A 7,021-nucleotide genomic window follows, 5' to 3' on the forward strand; every position below is an offset into this window, starting at 1 on the left:
CCTTTCCGAGCTTTCCTTCTTTTTCCCCTGGCCTTGAGACTTTTTTCCTGGGTTGCTATTGAACTGTCGACGTTCGCCGGCTGTTTTTGAATGCTCGGGTTTCCTTGCCCACTGATTCGCTTTTTCTCCGTAGCCGTATGCTTGAGTTTGTTGTAGTCTTGGCGTACCAAACTGGTTTCGCTGTTGATATTGGCGTCTTCTTTCGACGTCCGCCGTTCTTCTACTTTCAAACTGGATTGCTAGCTCAAATAACTTTTCCAGTGTAGTGGGATTTCTTAATTCAATAAAGTCTTGCACTTGGGGTAGTAACCTCGGCAAAATCACTTGAATTATTTCAGGATCCGGACGGTTTCCATACAAGAGCTTGAAAACGTGAATTTTTCTTAAAATAAAGCTCGACAGGTTTTCGATTCTTTGTTGATATATGCTAAAAAGTTCCGTTTCTAATTTCGCACGATCCCTTACAACAGGGAAGGCTTTTAGTAGGGCAGTCTTGAAATTTTCATAAGTATAGGTGGGACTTCCTGCTTGACCCAAGAGACTTCTGCCGATACATTTGAACCAGTTAAGCGCTTGGCCCCTCAAAGCGCTGGTAGCTAAGGTAACTTTTTGAAACTCGTGCACGGGGTAGAGCATGAAGTGGTCATCCAATTTTTCCACAAAACTGGTTACCGGTGAGTTTCCATTAAACGTTGCTTCTGGTTTCATCGAAGCGCGCATGGTCTGGACGATGTACCCAAATCCTTCCAGGGCGGCAGCTGGCATTTCTGGATTCTGAGCCGTTTCTGCAGGCAGCACAGGTTCTTCTTGAAATTCGGCCATGGTTATTCTTCGTCGGGCGCCAATATCAGGTTCAATGTTCCTTCTAACCTTCTTCGGAAACATGCAAGGACCTGACTAGGAACAGAGAGCTTACTAAAGCTATGTTCACTAATTGTAGTAAGTAGACAGGATACAGACGAAGGGTATACAAAACCCTTTATTTTCTTTATATACAATGACTTCCGTACTTCGGAATACAATGACCCTCCACTCGGGGTCTAACGTAAAAGATATCAAAATAAAACTAAACTCTAATTTAACTTTAGAATAAGATTGGCCTTATAATAACAGGAAGCGTATGTAGCACAGAGACTGTGAACACTACAATACGTTTAATTTATCAAGAGGATTAAAACCTCTGGCCTGCAAGGCAAATAGCAACTGCGTAGCTTCTAAGGTAAGCGGCCTGCTTCGAACTCACTGCTTCCTCTCTCTCTTTCGCTTGGCAAAAAGGCCACACTTAAATACTTGGCGTTCGCCAGACAAACTTTGCATAAAATCCTTCACGCTTATAATTCTGGCCGGAAGTAGAAAATAAGAAGTGATAGTAAAGATTTAAAATAAAATAAACGTTAGTAAAACTTAAGATCCTTACAGACTAGGCGGCTGTTTACCATCTTTTCAAAGAGTTTGCCTACGCAACTAGTAAGTGCAATTGGCCGATAGCTGGCAGGAGTTCTTGGATCTTTCCCTGGCTTAGCAATAGGAATGACAACAGCTCTCCTCCATGCACTGGGAAAAATACGCTCCTTCCACACTCTATTGTAAAGCGTGAGAAGGGCAGTCAGTGACTTATATGACAGATGCTTTAGCATTTCGTAATTTATGCCATCAAGACCCGGAGAAGACATGTGTCTGCAATAAAGCTCTCTTTAATTCCAGTATAGTAAATGCTCAATTGTAAGGCTCAGATTTGGTAGAGTTGAATGCGATGGGATTTATTTCAGAGTGCTGCTTGATAGACAGAAATGCAGGTGAATAGTTTCTGCAGGAAGAAACGGCAGCATATGTCTCACCAATAGTATTTGCAATTTCTTCTATGGAGCTAATCACTCGGCCATCTTTTTTCAAAAAGGAAAGTGAGTGGTCTTTATAAATTCCGCATGCTTTTCGAACTCTTTCCCAAACCCGCTTACTAGGCGTAGAGGATGTTATTGACGACACATATGAAATCCAGGAATACCTCTGGCTCTGCCTTCTTAGTTTTTGTGCATTTGCTTTTTGGTCAGCTAACTCGGAGACGAACTCTTCTTCTGAAACACACAGAAGGTCGATCTCCGAGATCACACCTCTACAAAATTAAGTGTTTTGTGCGTTGACACACTTATACATATTTCTCCAAATTTGGTTTGTCGAGAAAGAGAAGCAGACTGGGCGGCCGACATGGTATCAATAAGCAGGTCTCCTGATCGGAGACGCTTTATGTTCCTTGCCTCGCCTATACATGAATGTATATATTTGTTTACGAGAAAAGGAGACATCTTTTGCAGTTAACCAGAAGGACTAGAGACAACAAGGAAGCGCGGACAATTAGTAGATTCTTTGGCATTTGCATTGGTTCGGATCTTCTTGGTACTTGATTTGTCAATAATTTCAGTATCTTTGGCATTTTCATCGGTCCGGATCTTTTTAATTGATTTGTCAACGATTTCTATATCTTGATTGGTGTCATTTGAAACGAGTTTTTTCAGAATGAATAGAGAAGCCATAATTGAAAGAGTGAGTGAGTGAGTGAGTGAGAGATTATGGCGCAAAACTAAAGATGATTATAGTGCGCCAAACACCGTGATGGGGTGAGTACAATTGATGAAATTAAAATACAATAAATAAAAACAAGTAGACAAATGTATCAAATCCAGAGGATGAAGTCATATAAACACAAGTTAAAACCACACATTTAAAATTCAAGATACAATCTTTAAAACAAATTACATTAGGTGATAAAAGCCAGTTTCTTTCAAATAATAAAATAAATTACAATTGACCTCTCTTCCGATTAAACGGTCGAGAGGTAAGTCACAGCTATTAAAATATTTCTGGAGAAGACTATTAAAACATGGACACTCAATTAAAATATGACGAACAGATAAACAAACATTATAATTAAAACAAACAGGCTCATTTTCACCTTTGAGAAGATAGTTATGTGTGACTCTAGTGTGACCAATTCTGAGGCGAGTCAAAAGAACTTCCTCCTTACGATTTTTGGTTGATTCCCAATGCTCAATTCTAGGTTTTACATGTCTTAACTTGTTTTGAAGCTGAACATCCCAAATTTGCTGCCATTTTTCACGGACTTTTCCCTTGATGACACAGCAAATATCTCTAACCATAATTGAAAGAGAAAAAATTCGGGTCCGACGGCCCCGCCCACCACGGAGCCCAACAAGGGAACACAGATTATTGTGCTAGAGCTAGCCGGACCTATTCGCAAACTGAAGCCCCACAGTCGGCTTTCCCGAAAGCAGGTACTCCCGAGAGCTTGACCCCAAGCCACTGACACAAGGACTAGTGACCAGCCGATTGACACCCGTGAGGACGACTAAGGTGCCTCCCGTTTAGCTGAAGCAGAGGCCAAAGCAGTGTGTTGGGGACAGTACCTCGCCCCTCAACTACCAGGACCCTCCTTTCCAGCGACACGGGTCTCCACGCACGGCAAACACGTGGGCAGTTTTCTCGCCATTTGAAAATTATACCCAAGGGTTGTTCCAGTTTCTCGTGAAGAGCCCCAAACTCCGTAGAGAGAAACCACAAGGAAGAAGGGAAGGAAAAAAGTTTCAGCCAAGATGAGAGGAGATGGAAAAGAGGATAGATCACTGGGGCTCCAGGATCGTGACACCCGTCTCATCAAGATGATCCCCTGAAGGGCTAGGTACCTCGGGATTGCCACACCCGTACTCACAAAAGTGAGCCCCCTGAGGGGGAGCTATTGCTGGAACTTCTATTTTTATTTGATACTTTTTGTGTGGTACTTTTGGGTTTGCTTTTAATTACTATTTCTTTATTTTGTACTGTATGGGTTGGGTTTTCTTTTTTCCTGTTGTTTGTAGTCTGCTGAGTTTTGTTTGGTGGAGTCTGCCTACTAACTGAAGTTTGGGTGGCAACTGTACGAGATCTTTTAAGAGCATTGGCATAAGAAGTATTTGGTCTTAGCTGTGTGCTTTGGACTAATCCTCTGGCTTCGGCATATGAGATGTTCCTCGTAACCTTTGTAGTCTGCACTTCTTTTTTCAATTTCCATTTTGGGCACAGGCGTGAAAGTGCTGGGTGCTCACCTTTGCAATTTATACAATGAGGCGCAGCGGTACAATTTTCAGAATCGTGGCCAATCTGTGAGCATCGGGCGCATGTGAGGCTGCCGCGACAAGACGTCTTAGAATGGCCGAAACGCTGGCATTGGAAGCATCGCATAGGGTTTGGAATATAAGGTCTTACAGGAAGATTTAGATATCCGGCCTTAATATTCTTAGGCAGATCAGGCGTGTTGAAGGTCAGGATCACGTGTTTCGTGTCAATCAACTGGCTTTCCTTTCGCATCTTGATCCGCCTAGCACCACAGACATTTTGGTCAGCTAACTCCGAGACGAACTCTTCTTCTGAGACACACAGAAGGTCGATCTCCGAGATTACACCTCTACAATAATTAAGTGTTTTGTGCGCTGACACAGTTATAGATATTTCTCCAAGTTTGGTTTGTCGGGATAGAGAAGCAGACTGGGTGGCCGATATGGTATCAATAAGCAGGTCTCCTGATTGGAGTCGCTTTATGTTCCTTGGCTCACCTATACATGAATGTATATACTTGCTTACGAGAAAAGGAGACATCTTTTGCAGTTCACCAGGACTAGAGACGACGAGGAAGCGAGGATTTTCAGTGTTTTCGTTGGCATTTGCATTGGTACGGATCTTCTTGTTGATGGATTTGTCAATCTCAGTATCTTTGGCATTTGCTTCAGTACGGATCGTCTTGTTAATAGATTTGTCAACAATTTCAATTTCTTGGTTCGTTTCATTCGACTCGTGTTTTTTAAGTATAAATAAAGAAGCCATGATTGAAAGAGAAAAAATTCGGGTCCGACGGCCCCGCCAACCACGGAGCCCAACAAGGGAACACAGATTCCTGTGTTAGGGCTAGCCGGACCTATGCGCAAACTGAAACCCCACAGTCGGCTTTCCCGAAAGCAGGTACTCCCGAGAGCTTGACCTCAAGCCACTGACACAAGGACTAGTGACCAGCCGATTGACACCCGTGAGGACGACTAAGGTGCCTCCCGTTTAGCTGAAGCAGAGGCCAAAGTAGTGTGTTGGGGACAGTACCTCGCCTCTCAACTACCGGGACCCTCCTTTCCAGCGACACGGGTCCCCACGCACGGCAAACACGTGGGCAGTTTTCTCGCCACTCGAAAACTAGATGCAAGGACTGCTCCAGTCTCTCGTGACGAGCCCCAAGCTCCGTAGAGAGAAACCACGAGGGAGAAGGAAAGGGGAAACGTTTCAGCCAAGAGGAGAGGAGACGGAAAAGAGGATAGATCACTGGGGCTCCAGGATCGTGACACCCGTCTCATCAAGAGATGATCCCCTGAAGTGCTAGGGTACCTCGGGATTGCCACACCCGTACTCACAAAAGTGAGCCCCCTGAGGGCCAAGTCAAGAATGTGCTTGTCAAGAATAAAGAAGTGTTAAATCGGCATGACTTTTCATGTACCAAGCTCTGTCACTCCATATATCATGTCTTCTGGTGTACCAATAACTTCAATACAGTGCAAAGTCCGTAATCTGTACTCTGTCGGGACTTTGGCGATTCCGGATTAGGGTTTTTTCCAGATTATAGATCATCAATTTAAATCTGGTAAGATGACATGCAGAAATTGTACAATTAAAATTATGAAACCGTAATTTATGAAATAAAGAGCAATTATGATCTAAAGGGTATCAAATTTTACAAAAAAAGCTTAATATTTATTTGTTTACTTTATTAAACATTTTTTTAGTGCGTGCATGCGTAATGCGTGTAATGTATGCGCGCGTATTCTTTATGTGCATGCGTAAAGCATACAAAAAAAATGTTGTGGCTTTGAGGTCCAGATTATAGATCATTTATCGCCAAAAATTTTTGGCGAGAAACTCCACGCTGCCATATTACTATCTAAATTTTTTGTCTACATTTTGAACTTTAAGCCTAAAATGTCTCCAAAAATGCGGTTTTCGCACATACAAAAACCACGTTTTGAACATACAATTTAAGCAAAAAAACCGAAACAAAAACAAGAAATTTAGATAGCAAAAACATAAAGTTTCTAACCAAAAATATTTGACAAGAATCAATGTATACAGCGATAAGTTTTAACTTAACATCTACGAATGACATAATCTAGGCAATGAACGAACCTACGAACTATTCACACCTCACTTTAATAAACTAACATAACAACAATAAATTTCACAGAATACCATGTTCACAGCATCCTGTTTAAACTTAAAAAAACATCTTTGTATTGCACAATCTAGGAAACAAACGAATCTACGAACTACACACACCTCGCTTTAATAAATTAACATAACAACAATAAATTTCAAAGAATACCATGTACACAGCGTTCTATTTCAACTTTAAAAAACATTTGTGAATTGCACAATCTAGACACTATGCACTAATCAACAAAATAAATTTCAAACAATTCAAAAAAACAACAATGACGTCAGAAATTCATACTAAAAAAACAACGAACATAACATTCTACAAAATAAGAACAAGAATAAGATAAAATGCACTTACCATGAATTAATGTTTTGTTGAACAGCAGAAATATCAATATCATACGCCTTTAACATGCCGCCACGTGATCACTATCGTATTTATAAGACAGCCAGGCACACTATCCAGAAAATTCATAGTATGGTTCACAAATAAATAAAATCACAAATCCCTACTTCTATCATGCACAGCCACTAAAAATAATCTCCCAGACCCTCTTTCCACACCTCCAAATACCCACTGCCCTTCAACAGGATGGCCACGATGATATTTTCTTTTGCCGAACTTAAATTCAACAACTTCCACCATTTTATCTTTCCCCCCTATTTTTGCGAACCAACGAGCTCCAGCGAAAGATTTTTCAACGTCAACAGGGTTGCCATACAACACGCAATCGCACCAATCACCAGCACAGAACAGATATCGCCACATTTGGTGAAATTA

The sequence above is a fragment of the Stegodyphus dumicola genome, chromosome X1 (assembly GCF_044657685.1).
Source record: "Stegodyphus dumicola isolate Sdum_Otavi_A_Nest chromosome X1, ASM4465768v1".
In the NCBI taxonomy this organism is placed as follows: Eukaryota; Metazoa; Arthropoda; class Arachnida; order Araneae; family Eresidae; genus Stegodyphus; species Stegodyphus dumicola.